This window comes from Oncorhynchus gorbuscha, linkage group LG18 (assembly GCF_021184085.1).
Source record: "Oncorhynchus gorbuscha isolate QuinsamMale2020 ecotype Even-year linkage group LG18, OgorEven_v1.0, whole genome shotgun sequence".
Lineage (NCBI taxonomy): Eukaryota > Metazoa > Chordata > Actinopteri > Salmoniformes > Salmonidae > Oncorhynchus > Oncorhynchus gorbuscha.
The window spans coordinates 61,244,078-61,258,898 of NC_060190.1; the positions used below are offsets into that span (position 1 = coordinate 61,244,078).

General features: G+C 39.4%; 1 protein-coding gene across 1 annotated transcript in view; it reads left to right on the forward strand.

Moving 5' to 3' along the window:
- Positions 1-862: 862 nt before the first annotated feature.
- Positions 863-14,821, forward strand: part of LOC124003596 (caM kinase-like vesicle-associated protein) — a 92,648-nt gene continuing 78,689 nt past the window's right edge. Inside the window, exon 1 of the mRNA XM_046311975.1 lies at positions 863-1,050. The gene's annotated coding sequence lies outside the window, so the exon portion shown is untranslated. The remainder of the gene's footprint in view (positions 1,051-14,821) is intronic.

The window sequence follows — 14,821 nt, forward strand, 5'->3', positions numbered from 1 at the left end:
TCGCACACTTTTGATAGACTTAAAGGGGCAATTTTACCAAAACAGAGGCGGGACCCGTTTTGTTTTTGTTTCATCTGTGAATTTGTCCTTTAAACATCTGCATATTATCAAGATATCAAAGTGTCACCAACAAAAAGGTAAACAATAGGCCAAGAGCAAATGCAGCATATGACATGAATTTTTCACATGTATATAACACTTTTCAGTAGTGCTCAAAGCATGCCATTCCATGAGCTCAGCATTTATGTTTAAACTCGAATCAATGAGCTCAATCAGTCCTCCATGACAACAAAATCATAAACTACAGAGTAGGACTGGCTAATAAATCCTTCGTTTTTGGGTTATGCTCAGGTAAAACAATTTGGCTATTCTATACTTCCCTATTTCTAAATCCTATTCTTGAAGATCAAGGGCTATAATATTTTTTGGAATGACTGTAATTCTGATAGACTTTGATTTTTATTATTACATGTCGTAGAAAGTGATGGGTTAGAATAAGCCTACCTAACAACCCATAAAGTAACATTTAACATCCATATATAGCCAGCTATGTAAACTTTAACATTGATTTATCCTGCAATAGATTTCGTCAAACTGGTAACACACACTTTTTTTATTCTTCTAATGGCTCATAAGGAGATAGTAATCTAAAAGTAACTGAATGGGTAATACAAAAGTGACGTTACCGATTACAATGTTGGACAGGTAACTAGTAACTGTAAAGGGTTATATTTAGAAAGCAACCTACCCAACCCTGAATGTACGACTCCCATTAGATTTAAATCAGATGAACTCGTTCTAATTCGCTCCACTATGCCCCCCACTCACGCGTGTTCCATCCTCTTGTGCATACTTTAATTCCGCCTCTCATTCCCTCCCGAGCTGAACTCGACGCGCGAGGCACAACCGATGGTACACAGGAGCGCTGGAATTTCCCTAGAAAAAAGTACTAAGTAGAATATTTGCAGTCATATTTGCAGTTACACCCTAATGTGAACAGTCGAGTGGAAAAAGTCACGGGATTCTACGTTTGAGAAATTTGCTGATAAGGTAAATTCACCCATTTTGAGTTGTCTATCAGGGAGTTGAGCTCACTAATGAATTTTATCTGTTCCCCACTGAAATATTTTGTAGAGCTGATAACTACTTTTGGATGCATAATGTGTTTATTTGGGAATCGTAGCCTATTCTTTATCCGAAAATCACTTTTTTTCAAACATATGTTAATTATATTGAATGGCCTATGAAATCTAACTAGGTTAAGAGTGCTGTTATTTCATGTTTATAGCCTAATACTTCCGATTTTTGCTGATAAAGTGAAGGAGAACGATGCACCAGAATGTACGCATTATGATAGACCAGACTGCTCGAAACTGTTTGCTGTCAAATTGATATTTACCATGCTCACCTATTGTAAACGACGCGCACGGCACTGTTTGAACAGCCTAGTGAAGCACATCGTGAAGTAGCCTATACTTTTGTAAATCTGAGTGCTACAATTTCGTCAATATCTCTGTTGCAAAAAGTTATATTGCCTAATAAACAGCATCGCACCTTACCCCTGAGTCCAGGTTGAGATGTTCTGTCTCTAGGCTCTTTACTTCACTCCGTTTTATATTTAATAGCCAAATGCAGGCAGATGAGAAAAATGTCATATGAATGCAGAATAACCAGTGGCATGTTCAGATGTAGGCTATCAACTTTTTGGCACACCGTCCAACAACATCACAACTCACTCTACCAAATCAAAAGCAATCTCTTAAATGCTATAAGATCTAAATTCTCACTCAACAAACATCCCATTTTATATAGGAAACCTGTTAGATGTAAAAACCGGCACACTCCAATTAGTATGAAATGTTATGTTTCGTATTGTTTTTATTACGGTGTGGACGTCCCTCATCAGTTTGTATGATATGTTTCGAATTGCAATTTCTTACAATGTTATGAATTTGCGAACCATATAAAGTGGGGCAAAAAAGTATTTAGTCAGCCACCAATTGTGCAAATTCTCCCACTTAAAAAGATGAAAGAGTTCTGTAATTTTCATCATAGGTACACTTCAACTATGACAGACAAAATGAGCATTTTCTCCAGAAAATCACATTGTAGGATTTTAAATGAATTTATTTGCAAATTATGGTGGAAAATAAGTATTTGGTCACCTACAAACAAGCAAGATTTCTGGCTCTCACAGACCTTTAACTTCTTCTTTAAGAGGGTCCTCTGTCCTCCCCTCGTTACCTGTATTAATGGCACCTGTTTGAACTTGTTATCAGTATAAAAGACACCTGTCCACAACCTCAAACAGTCACACTCCAAACTCCACTATGGCCAAGACCAAAGAGCTGTCAAAGGACACCAGAAACAAAATTGTAGACCTGCACCAGGCTGGGAAGACTGAATCTGCAATAGGTAAGCAGCTTGGTTTGAAGAAATCAACTGTGGGAGCAATTATTAGGAAATGGAAGACATACAAGACCACTGATAATCTCCCTCGATCTGGGGCTCCGCGCAAGATCTCACCCCGTGGGGTCAAAATGATCACAAGAACGGTGAGCAAAAATCCCAGAACCACACGGGGGGACCTAGTGAATGACCTGCAGAGAGCTGGGACCAAAGTAACAAAGCCTACCATCAGTAACACACTACGCCACCAGGGACTCAAATCCTGCAGTGCCAGACGTGTCTCCCTGCTTAAGCCACTACATGTCCAGGCCCATCTGAAGTTTGCTAGAGAGCATATGGATGATCCAGAAGAAGATTGGGAGAATGTCATATGGTCAGATGAAACCAAAATATAACTTGGAAACATCATGCTTTGGGGTGTTTTTCTGCAAAGGGACCAGGACACCTGATCCGTGTAAAGGAAAGAATGAATGGGGCCATGTATTGTGAGATTTTGAGTGAAAACCTCCTTCCATCAGCAAAGGCATTGAAGATGAAACGTGGCTGGGTCTTTCAGCATGACAATGATCCCAAACACACCGCCCGGGCAACGAAGGAGTGGCTTCGTAAGAAGCATTTCAAGGTCCTGGAGTGGCCTAGCCAGTCTCCAGATCTCAACCCCACAGAGATTTTTTTCCTTCTCATTTTGTCTGCCATAGTTGACGTGTACCTATGATGAAAATTACAGGCCTCTATCATCTTTTTAAATGGGAGAACTTGCACAATTGGTGGCTGACTAAATACTTTTTTGCCCCACTGTATGTTACACATTTGTTGTGGCTGTTAGCTAGGTAGCTAACGTTACTTAAGCCAGGGGTTAGGGTTAAGGTTAGGAGTTAGGTTAAGGTTAGGGGAAGACTTAGCTAACATTTTAAGTAGTTGCAAAGTAGATGTAAGTAGGTGCAAAGTTGCTAAAATGCTAAAATGCTAAAGTTGTTCGTGATGAAATTTGAATATGCAACCTTTGGGTTGCGAGACCTTTGCATTACATGCCAACCCTACCACCCTACTTTTGTGTTTGCCTTAAGTAACCTTCTGTCTTACGTAACTGTAACAGTATAGCTTCCTTCCCTCTCCTCGCCCCAACCTGGGCTCGAACCAGGGACCCTCTGCACACATCAACAACAGCCACCCTCGAAGCATCGTTACCCATTGCGCCACAAAAGCCGCGGCTGGGGATGGGCCTGGAGACTTTTATTTAACTAGGCAAGTCAGTTAAGAACAAATTCTTATTTACAATGATGGCGTACCCCGGCCAAACCCGGACGACGCTGCTTAGGCTGTGAGACCAGGCTATTTCCCAATCAACCTCCTCATGGTGCTGATGCTGCGAACTTAACAGCACTTATGGGCCTCCTGAATGGTGCAGCGGTCTAAGACAATACATCGCAGTGCTAGAGGTGTCACTACAGACCCAGATTTGATCCTGGGCTGTATCACAACCGGTCGTGATGGCGAGTCCCATAGGGCGGTGCACAATTGGCCAAGCTTCGTCCTGGTTAGTGGAGGGTTTGGCCGGGGGGGGCTTTACTTTGCTCATAGCACTCTAGCGACTCCTTGTGGTGGGCCAGGCGCCTGCAGGCTGACCTCCGTCGTCAGTTGAACAGTGTTTCCTCCTGCTCATTGGTCGCTTCTGGGTTAAGCAGGCAGGTGTTAAGAAGGGCAGCCATATAGCACAGCTTCAACACCCGTGAAACAGTTGCATAAAAGTTTTTACGTTTGTTAAGCCACTGACAATATATAGCATATTTAAACAGTGTATATACTATTTTTTTACGTTGGAAAGTGAGCACTTTCTGTCTCCATGATAAGAACAACTGGGAAGCTGATAAAGGATGAGAAGTTTGACACTCAGGCGGTCATCAAGCAGTCATCCCAATGACTGACACTTCCATTTATGCCGTGGCAGATTAGTTTTAGAATGACTCTTACAATCAGTCATGCTATTAATTTTGAATACTTGTATAGTGTAATGCTTGACTATTTCTGGCCACACATTCCAGTTGATATAGTACTATATCAGTCATGCAACTTTTTATTTTTCATTTAATTAATGAGACTTGCAATAGCAAATGTCCCATTCTAAATCTTTGTCATATTTCTGACTTGTTATTATTTAACAGCCTGCTCCTTTTACACCATTTAAGCAAAAAAAATGTAATTCACACTTTAAAATGTACAGACCTGTATGGAATAGTGTGCTTACACAACTTTTTGATATATTTTATACTTTTTAAACTATTAAGCTTTTTGTGCTTTTTTGTCCATCTTCATTCACTTTAATGTGACTTTTTTAAACATTCTACTACTCCACATTATTAAAACGTCACATGACTTCCAACATTCCATTCACTATGAACAATGCAACTTTTGACACAAACCAGCTACTTTGACCACTTTCCAAACAAGTTAGACAAACAGTTATTTCATATGAAATCTTACGCTACTTCTCTGCAATTCAAATATGAAATCAGAATCAAAATATATATATTCCATTCTTACAAATATAGCTGTTTTAGTAACAGCATAAAATAAACATCTCAAAAAAAAAAAAAATGAAATTCTGTCCACTTTCCCAAGAAGTTAGACAAAAAGTTAGCGCGTATAAAATCTTCTTCTACTGTGCTATTCACTTTCCCAACAACAAGTTAGTGTTTGAAATCTTAGTATATTTTTCATATATATATATATATATTTTTATTATTATTTTTTTTATATATTTTTTTTTAAATTTATTTTTATATTTTTCTACAATCTGAAATCGGATCAGAAATATCTTCTTAGGTTTTATGAAGTCTTCCTCTTCTTCTCTGCGTCTCAAATCTGAAATAAGAACATAAATAACTTCTACCAATCAAGTGGTTCAACTTACCACAACAATTATTTTAAACAGGTAAATCAAGTCCCAGAATTTGGGGATTTAGAAACATAGTCTCTAATTAGAGATCTAGTCTCTAATCCAAAATCAATATAGTTATGGACTGTCATACTTTAACACATTTTCTTTTTCATTTGTTTATTTGGAGAGATTCCCATAACCACTATGACTTTCTGCATTATCATATTCTTAGACACAAGTTAATATGTATGACAAATTCAATAATCAACCCATGACAATTAGCCTCCAAATCTATTGCTACAACCCTGTGAGGTAGCTAACAGGGATGTGAGATCATAAACTAGCTATTTTTTATTGCAGCTGGTGAAGCACAATGACGTTACACATTAAGACCATGCTCATTGAAATTAAATGACGCTGGGCACAAGGGCTGCGGCTGCCAGTAACTGGAAGGACACACACACAACTCTGAAATCCCCTGGTTGAAATTATCTCGGTTGCCTATATACCGATTTTTGTTTTGTCTGGAGTTTTACACATGAAATAGAATGCACTGTGAATTCATTTCTGCACTATAGGGTCATTCCTCCATATGCTGAGTCTCTAAGGAGTAGACTGTGGGGGCTTATAAGATGGAGCATCGGCATGTAGCCTAGATAGTGTTTAGCAGCATGGGATACGTGCCTCATGAGTAACCAGAAGGGGTCCAGCTCTAGACCCCAGGTGGCCTCTGAACAGCAGCAGCAGCCGCTGCTGTAAACAGGAACAGGAACAGACTAGCACATTACTTCACAGTTTGTACACAATTAGATCTCCAGGGAACATGGCTGGGTAATTTGGCAGTAACGGAATTATGCTGAGACTCGGATTTTTCACTTTAAAATGTATGCCAAACAAAAAACATTGATTTAAAAGTTTAACTAACCATACAACTCTATGCACAACACAGGAGGTTGCTGGCACCTTAATTGGGGAGGACGGGCTTGTGGTAATGAATGGAGCAGAATTCGTGGAATGATATCAAATAAATCAAACATATGGTTTCCAGTGTTTGATGCCATTCCATTTACACCTTTCCAGACATTATTATGAGCTGTCCTCCCTTCAGCAGCCTCCTGTGATGCAAAATGACTACTTTGAACAATTTACATGGAATTTCCCGGCTCTCAGTTATTAAGATTGGGTCTCCCCACGCCTCTGTATGACTTGTTTCTGTGTGCGCTTTTGTCCAAAGTCTATGTGCATGTTTGAGAGATGTGAACATAAACAGTTACTAAAGCAATGTTGGCTCTAAAAGGTTATGATGCGATTGTCCTTGTAATATATTAGCACACTGAGGCAGGATATGGGAAAAAGAACAATGTTCATGTGATGTCATGGGTCAAGTGCAAGTACAGATGATCACATGCAGTAGGTATATACAGCGCCACCTTCAGGCACTCCAGGTAGGTACATGTACATACAGTACATCACATCTCCCTTTCTTTAGATAAATATTTTTCAAAACAATGTTTTCTTTCAACTCAGTGTTTCACAGTGCAAACAATAAACATAGATATCCCAATTGCATGTTATTATTAATGTTTTTTTATACTTTTTTCTCAATAGTTTGTTTGAACTATAAACACTGACATCATTTTCAGTATAGTCTTTCTGTGCTGGTAATGTTTTGGCATTCTGATAGGTCTTCTATAACAAGTTGCATTCACTGTTGTGTCAGTGTTTACATTGTTGGTTTCTATTGTTTGCTTTGGTGTTGTTGGTGTTGGAGAACACACAGGTGAGTAGTTTTCTGGCTGACACTTGTTTCAGGTTCTCTTTCCACCGGATAAGGTACATCAGTTATGGTTTCTGTCTGTGTGTGTTATTTCATGTGTGGATAAGGTACATCCATTATGGTTTCTCTCTGTGTGTGTTATTTCATGTGTTTTTAACTGGTGTCTTGGGTTCCTTCTGTAGATTCTCTCGTTTGGTGTTTGTAATATGTATGAACTTGGCTGGTCATGTATTCCAAGTACAGTTGCTGGTTACCATTTGTTATCTTGTGCTGGTTACCGTGTGTTATTTCATGTGTGGATAAGGTACATCCATTATGGTTTCTCTCTGTGTGTGTTATTTCATGTGTTTTTAACTGGTGTCTTGGGTTCCTTCTGTAGATTCTCTCGTTTGGTGTTTGTAATATGTATGAACTTGGCTGGTCATGTATTCCAAGTACAGTTGCTGGTTACCATTTGTTATCTTGTCTGATCCTGACTGGTTCTCCTTCCTTCATGACCGAAAGCTTACATGTGCCTTGGTCAAAGTAGTGTTTTTGTCTCTGTTGTCTGCTTGTTGTGTAGGTCAGGGTGGCAGAGTAGCCTAGTGGTTAGACTTTTGGACTAGTAACCGAAAGGTTGCAAGATCAAATCCCTAAGCTGACAAGGTATAAATCTGTTGTTCTGCCCCTGAACAAGCAGTTAACCCACTGTTCCTAGGCCGTCATTGAAAATAAGAATTTGTTCTTAACTGACTTGCTTAGTTAAATAAAGGTTTTTAAAAAACTGTGACAATGCCTGACATGCTGATAGAGTCCTGGCTTTAACAATCTCTTTGATGTCCGAACTTTGTCTTCAGCCTCCTTCCCATTAGTAGCTGTGCAGATGAGACCTACTGTTTCTGTACTCAAGTAGAGCTATGTAAGGATCTCCGTTGCGTTTTTCAACAGGTTCTTCAGTCTGAACTGCTCTCTCAGCTTGGCTGTTTGACTGTGGAAATCTAGGGCTCGACGTGAAATATTTGAACTCAGGTGCACAGCTTGAGAATAGTCCTCGTTGAGAAAGATATACGTACCTCTCAAGTTATTTGCTCTTTCCAGAACAGCTAGTGGTTCTTCCTTTAAAAATTGCAGCGTACTGCAGCACAGCTTGCATGGTGCCGCAGAATTCTATGGCACGTTATTTAAGTGTCAGCCATTGTAACCATTAAAGCTAGTAAGTGCTAGTTTGACCACCAGAGGGAATCTTTGAGAAGCATTTGATAGCCTTCAATTGTGTCTGCATTTGAGAATGTAAAACCTTTTTTTGTAAGAACATAGTATATGGGACTGATTCTAATAAATTTTGCTTAATTAATTTGCATAATATTATGGTGTTTCTATTCCAAGAAAGACGAAAAACCTGGGTTTTTGCAGTACAATGTGACAGTCGGGAGTAGGCTACAGTACCAAGAGCATAACATTTACACACCCTAATTGTATAATTGTAGTCTAACCAACACCCAAGCGGAGGTTCAGTGAAAATAAAAATCTCATTAATTTATCAAGATCAGTCTCCATGCTTGTCTCAGAGCAGCGCAAAACGGTGCTAAAATAGTTGACCACCTGGGGTCTAGAGCTGCTCTTTAAATAGATAAGACCTACACAACTTTTAACAGCACATTACTCAACACCGGTGAGACTCATGTCGCCTACGGTAGACCCACAGTATATCGGGGGGAAAAATCCAAAGACGTGAATGACAATAATTACATATATGCAGTGTCTTAGACCGCTGTGCCAATCGGGAGGGCTATTATAATACTGTACATGGTGTCCATGTCAGGATAACCTATCAAAATAAAGAAAGTAACACACTCCATGTATAAACTCCCAGCAATTTAATGGGTATTTACCAACTTTTCGGCATCACTGTGCCCTCCTCAGGGTAATGTCATGAATACTTGAACCAGGTTATGTAGACAAACAGTGCAATTAGTGTAACCAATGACAATAGTGAGGGGTGTGTCATAATGATTAAGTTAATTAAAATGTATTTGTAAAACTGTTAAAAAATAGTATATGGCATATTAAATATATTACGCTATTGTTATCATATAGAAACATAATGGAATATTGTACATCATATTGGCATCAACATAAATTATTGTTTCATTCAATTTCAAAAAAGTATTTATTTTTTCATGTACTTTTTATTACATGTAATCTTTTGGGTCAACCTTAATATATAATGAGCATCATCAACAGGGGGAACATATTAGGTGTACGCTAATAAGATGTAAAAATAATTTGTCAATTTATAAGACTTGTTCATAAAGGAATAATTTGTTCATAAGGGCCTGAGATCAAAGTCAATATTCAGATCACCAGGGGTCAGTGTTTTTAGATAGGATATCCAGTAAGCCTCCTTTTGTAGTAGTAGGATCTCGATGTTACCTCCTCTCCTTGGTAGAGCAACATGCTCAATGCCTGTTAATTTGAGGGAGGAAATGGGATGGTTAGCTTCAACAAAGTGAGCTGTTGCTGGGTAGTCAATGTTCTTACACCTGATTGAGCTGCGGTGTTCAGCTATGCGTTGTTTTAATTGTTTTTCTGTTAGTCCTACGTAGGCTTTTCCACATGAACAGGTGATGAGATGCATTACTCCCTTGGTCTTGCATGAGATGACACCTGTAACAGCGATCTTTCGGCCTGTATGTGGGTGTCTGAAGAAAGACATTTTTATAGTGATATTGCACTGTGCACAATAGCCACATTTGTAGTTCCCATTTGGGATAGGTGTCTAGAGTGTCTGAGTAGGCTCAGTCCGGTGAGATCTGACGTGCCCCTAATCTCTAATATTGCAACCACGCTTATAGACCACCACCTTTCTGAAGAGGTGTGTGATTTTTTTGCAATGATTACAGAATATGCCCGTGCTTTTTCAGGATTTCTTTCATTTTCACCCAACCCTTGGTGTACTAAGTGCAAAAGACGGTTGCGTTGTTATTTTTCTTCTTTATTTAAGTTTTTTGTAATTCTTCTTTTGGTTTTTGAGATATTTTCATCATTGTATCATCAAGTGTTTTGTCCTAGCCTCATTTTGAATGCATCTGTCATTTTTTTAGCATTGCCGTCAAAATCTGACTGGTGGCCACAGATTAATTTAACCCTGCATAAAAGTGTCAGGATAACCAAAACATTTCTTTATCAAAGACTATCAGGAAGAATTTTGGTACTTATTTATTTTGATCCAAAGCCATGAATGAGTGAGTCACTCAGCTTTAGGTACGTGCCGGCTATATGAATGCGCCATTAACTTGATAATATATAATGATATTTTGGAGGTTATTTAGTTAAAAAAATAATAATAAAGTGAGCGATTGTAATCTGAGTAAAGGCCAAAATAATATTTGTAAAGACCAAAACATTTATTTCTGTTTTTAGAGGGAGAGAAACGTTGGGCCAATTGTGCACCGCCCTATGGGACTCCCAATCACGGTCGGATGTGATAGATAATAATACTTTTTGTTGTATTATTTGTTTTGTCTTTTTCTGGTGGATTAAACTGAAATTGCAACCAATCACGGCCGGTTGTGATACAGCCAACCTAACTAAAAAATACATTTGACGATAGAATTCTCCAGCTACCTGCTAATAGCCATAATGGTGTGGACAGCGTGACTGTGTGTGTTTGAAAGAGTATTTTCCAGTAAGCAACTATTTGTTTACCTTCATTAGATAACTTTGTTGAAAAACGACCAACCTCAGATTTCCCACTTCCTGGTTGGATTTTTTTCTCAGGTGTTTGCATGCCAAAGGAGTTCTGTTATACTCACAGACATTATCCAAACAGTTTTAGAAACATCAGAGTGTTTTCTATCAAATACTACTAATAATATGCATATATTAGCATCTGGGACTGAGTAGCAGGCAGTTTACCCTGGGCACCCTTTTCATCCAAAAGTGAAAATTCCACCCCCTATCACAATGAAGTTATAACGTAGGCTATATGATAAATGATCCCACTGATGGTTTCACCAACAAAATGTTTTTTTGCCACTACCTAAGTCAGCATGATATTTTATTGTATTTGATGACAATAAATCGAATTTAATTAGCTAAATAAATCATATTATTCAATAGTTTCAATACCATGTTAAAATAATGAAATGCATTCTGGGATTCATTGTGCAAATACTCTCCAAAGCGTTGTTGTTTCTGTCATCGTTTTAAGCAACAGTTGAGCTAGCTATCAAGAGGCAACGCCTGAAAAAAGAGAGAGAGAGAAAGTCGAGAATAGAAAATTACGGATTTAAAAATCATCAATGTATCAACACAAAAGTGGAGCCCCAAAAAGTAAGCCCAAAAATGAGAAAGCAGAAGAGGTATCAAAGTTAGTTAAATTAGATTCCTTTTTCAAATGCAGTTCAAGTGCAGCCATTGCTAGCACAAGCAATGTAGCGGGACCAGAAGAGGATGTAGGTGTATCATCGCCAGCAGCTTTTAGTGGTTTGGCAGGGTAGCCTAGTGGTTAGAACGTTGGACTAGTAACCGGAAGGTTGCAAGTTCAAACCCCTGAGCTGACAAGGTACAAATCTGTCGTTCTTCCCCTGAACAGGCAGTTAACCCACTGTTCCTAATCCGTCATTGAAAGTAAGAATTTGTTCTTAACTGACTTGCCTAGTTAAATAAAGGTTAAACAAATGAAAGTGAGCAAAGGCCAAGCTGTTCCATTGTGCTAGAAGAAGCAACTTTGACAGAGGAGGATTCATTTTGTATGCATTTTGAAGGAGGGAAATCAGTGGATTATTGAATGAAGCGTGCCAGCTAAACTGAGATTTTGGGGATATACAGAAGGACTTTATCGAACGAAACAACCATTTGTGATGTAGCTGGGACCTTTTGGAATGTCAACAGAAGAAGATCTTTAAAGGTAAGTGATTTATTTTATCGCTATTTCTGACCTTCGTTGCGCATCTGCCTGGTTGGAAAATGTTTGTAATGCTTTTGTCCGCTGGGCGCTGTCCTTAGATAATCGCATGTTGTGCTTTCGCCGTAAAGCCTTTTTGAAATCAGACACAGTGGCTGGATTAACAAGAAGTTAATCTTTTAACTGATGTATGACACTTGTATGACACTTGTATTTCCATGAATGTTAAATATTACTATTTCTGAGGATGGATGGAGGATGGCCTGGTGTCAAGAAGGGCAGCAAAGAAGCCACTTCTCTCCAGGAAAACCATCAGGGACAGACTGATATTCTGGAAAAGGTACAGGGATTGGACTGCTGAGGACTGGGGTAAAGTAATTTTCTCTGATGAATCCCCTTTCTGATTGTTTGGGGCATCCGGAAAAAAAAGATTGTCCGGAGAAGACAAGGTGAGCGCTATCATCAGTCCTGTGTCATGCCAACAGTAAAGCATCCTGAGACCAATCATGTGTGGGGTTGCTTCTCAGCCAAGGGAGTTGGCTCACTCACTCACGGCCAAACCCTCCCTAACCCGGACGACGCTAGGCCAATTGTGCATCGCCCCACGGATCTCCCATTCGTGGGCGGGTGCGAACCCAGAGTCTCTGGTGGCATAGCTGGCGCTGCAGTACAGCGCCCTAGAAACGATCTTTTCAACAAAGTTCAAGACGACACACTGAGCGTAAATATATATATATTGATTGCAATTGTTCCCGAATGAGTGAGCATTCATGTGTAAAGGATTAGCATTTCAATTGTTAGAATTATTAACTCTGACTTCTTAGTCGACCCCCCACTTCCCTTTTGTCTAACAAGCCACCATGCCGGTTTAGCCCACCAGGGCACATTCTCCTATTATTTCTTGCAACCATATTTACTTTGTTGTTTTGTTTATGCATTTCTGTGAATTACTTAGTTAGTAATAAATAAATGATTTAAGACAATTGATGTATGGATGACTCATAGTGAAGACTGGGTTCGTGCAGATAACCAACAATTTACAACGTAAAAGAGACTATTGATCAGATATGAAAATATCTGAAAGGTTATATTGGGAAATTATAATTTTGTAATCTGAATATTTTCCTTGCTACCCCGACTTCCTAGTTAATTAATGTTACATGATTAATCAGTTTAATTGCGTAATATTAATTACAGAGAATCTTTGATAAAAACTACACGTCTGATAGTAAAGACACGACACTGTGCTGGTTGAAAAATATGATGATGTGGGGCGCCGTCCTCAGACAATCGCATGGTATGCTTTCGCTGTAAAGCCTATTAGATTAAGAAGAATTTAAGCTTTTAAATGAAATAACATACGTGTATGTTCATGAATGTTTAATATTACGAATGTTTATTTGAATTGCGCGCCCGTCTTATATCACTGGATGTTGTCGACTGGTGTCCCGCTAGCACCATATTATGGACACCACACCGGATGTATCCAAAGTAGACCAGTTAAGCTACGTTTATTGCTATGTAAGAGTGATAAGGGATGCAAATAATGTTGCCACAGATCTGACCATTACAGAGTCATTTTCGGGATTTCTGGAGACTGCTGACACATCAGCAGCTGAGCTTCAACATAAAATCCTGGGCAGCATAGAGGATAATGGGCTGGGTATTTCAAAATGTCGTGGGCAGTGATATGATGGAGCTGCTAACATGAGAATATCCGAAAAAGTGCCGCTTGCTGTTTATGTGCATTGCACAGTGCACAATCTTAACTTGGCTCTCAAAGACTCTGTCAAAAATATGCCAGAGATTAAACGGTTTTATGATACCTTCTTCGGGCATAGCATAAAGAGATGGTCAATGTTGGGTGGTACAGTTGAAGTCGGAAGTGAAATGTCAGAACAATAGTAGAGAGAATGATTTATTTCAGCTTTCGTCACATTCCCAGTGGGTCAAAGTTTACATACACTCAATTCGTATTTGGTAGTATTGCCTTTAAATTGTTTAATTTGGGTCAAACATTTTGGGTAGCCTTCCACGAGCTTCCCACAATAAGTTGAGTGAATTTTGACCCATTCCTCCTGACAGCAGGTGAAACTGAGTCAGGTGTGTAGGCCTCCTTGCTCACACATGCTTTTTCAGTTCTCCCCACACATTTTCTATGAGATTGAGGACAGGGCTTGAGGTCCACGAGCTTCCCACAATAAGTTGAGTGAATGTTGACCCATTCCTCCTGACAGCTGGTGAAACTGAGTCAGGTTTGTAGGCCTCCTTGCTCACACATGCTTTTTCAGTTCTGCCCACACATTTTCTATGAGATTGAGGTCAGGGCTTTGTGATGGCCGCTCCAATACCTTGACTTTGTTGTCCTTAAGCCATTTTGCCACAACTTTGGAAGTATGCTTGGGGTCATTGTCCATTTGGAAGACCCATTTGCACCCAAGTTTTAACTTCCTGGCTGATGTCTTGAGATGTTGCTTCAAAATATCCACATAATTTTCCACCCTCATGATGCCATCTATTTTGTGAAGTGAACCAGTCCCTCCTGCAGCAAAGCACCCCCACAATGTGGTGCTGCCACCCTCGTGCTTCACGATTGGGATCGTGTTCTTCGGCTTGCAAGCCTCCCCCCTTTTCCCTCCAAACATAACGATGGTCATTATGGCCAAACAGGTCTATTTTTGTTTCATCAGAACAGAGGACATTTCTCCAAAAAGTATGATCTTTGTCCCCATGTGCAGTTGCAAACCGTAGTCTGGCTTTTTTTATGGCGGTTTTGGAGCAGTAGCTTCATCCTTGCTGAGCGGCCTTTCACGTTATGTTGATATAGGACTTGTTTTACTGTGGACCTTTGTATCTGTTTCCTCCAGCA